The sequence below is a fragment of the Herpailurus yagouaroundi genome, unplaced genomic scaffold (assembly GCF_014898765.1).
Source record: "Herpailurus yagouaroundi ecotype Mexico unplaced genomic scaffold, PumYag 28, whole genome shotgun sequence".
Lineage (NCBI taxonomy): Eukaryota > Metazoa > Chordata > Mammalia > Carnivora > Felidae > Herpailurus > Herpailurus yagouaroundi.
This window is the reverse complement of record NW_024412376.1, coordinates 80,902,257-80,903,774: the sequence shown is the minus strand read 5'-3', so window position 1 is coordinate 80,903,774 and position 1,518 is coordinate 80,902,257. Positions and strand designations below refer to the sequence as shown.

The 1,518-nt window shown below is 41.9% G+C and overlaps 1 pseudogene; it reads right to left on the bottom strand.

Moving 5' to 3' along the window:
• Positions 1 to 619: 619 nt before the first annotated feature.
• LOC121028885 (nascent polypeptide-associated complex subunit alpha-like) lies at positions 620 to 1,273 on the bottom strand (annotated as a pseudogene).
• Between the last annotated feature and the right edge of the window lie 245 nt (positions 1,274 to 1,518).

Here is a 1,518-nt window from a genome sequence, read left to right as displayed (position 1 = left end):
GCAAAGGAGAGAAGCAGGAAGAAATTGGAGCAGTAATGGCTAGTCACATGAAGCATTATAGGTCATGATAAGAACTTGGTATTTTATTTAGAGTATGATGTAAAGCCATTGGGAGGTTGGGACTAGGCATTTGGCAGGATATGTGTTCCATTTCAAATGGCTCACTCTTGCTTTAGGGGGACATAAAGCTACAGTGGGGTGCAGTAAGGGGCAGAGGTCATTGTCCCTTGACTCAACTGCTTTCATATCCATTCTCTCCTTTCTCAAGTCCTGTTCTGTATCAATGGAAGAATGGGAGGAATACAGCCCTGGTGCTGTATTTTCTAGGATTTTTTAATGATACAACTGGGTGAGACACTGACGGTGGAGGGAAGAGAGAAGCCAGGCCATTTTTTCAATCTTCGTTCTCTCTGCTCATCACTAACTATGAGTTGAGAGAATTATGGTGGTTCTGCTTTCACTGGCATCACTAGTGAGTATAGTTTTGTGCTCTGGTTATGCCTCCTTTTTTTCCATCTAACAAGAAGACAGTTTCGTTAATGATAGAAACAGTACAAATTTCAAAACAAGCTGCAGTTATTCTTTTCAAACACCAAAAAAGGTCCTCGTTTTCAGATGGTTACATTGTCAATTCAATAAAAACGTTTATAATAACATTACTGTTTTTTTTTTTTTTCAGGGACTGGACTGCCTTTGCTCTTGACACATTTGCTTGTGACATGACCAATTCTATGTCCTTGACCTCTACATCTCTTTCATCAACTTCTTCCTCTTCACTCTCCTCTTGTTCAGGTGGAGTCTGTGTGTTTTCTTGAATTTTTGAGACAGTTTTTCCTTGAATTCTGAATTTCTCAGCAGTTTCTAGTTGTACCTGCTGAGATAAATCCTTGATCTTGGCTTCCCCCAAAACAATGTAGGTAACTGAAACTGGGCTTTTATGGACGTCTGGTTTTGTGATGACAAAGAGGGTTTTCTTAAATTTCCAGATAGTGGCTCTTGTAACCCCTGCAACCTGTCAAAGACCCAGTTTGGACATAGCCTTCTGTGCCTTCTTTTCACTCCAGCTCTGTTTTGCTTTACTGACTGGTTCTTCATTGATTTCAGCTGTTGCTGCCAGCTGGGCTTATTGTGTGGTTGGCTGTGTGGAATTCTGTTCCTCAAGCTCTGATACTGATTCATCACTGTCAGATTCTGTTCCAGATCCTATCTCAGCCTAAGACCATGGCAACTCCTGCTCTCCATTAGGGATGGTTTCTGTAGCTTCACCAGGCATTTTGTACAGGGAACACGGAACCAAGATGGCAGAAGAGAGAGCAAGCCATGCCTCTTCTTTTTGAATCCCAGCCTATGGGTGGGGAAATCCCTAGAGTGACTTGTTTGTCTAGTTGGACTCTGACTGAAACAAGGGGCAAAATTGAGGCAGGAATACTGTCATGAGACTATTTCAGTAATCTAGGCAAGAGAAGAGCAAGTTGAACAAGTTACAGTGGCACCATGGACAAGGTGAAAAATGATGAA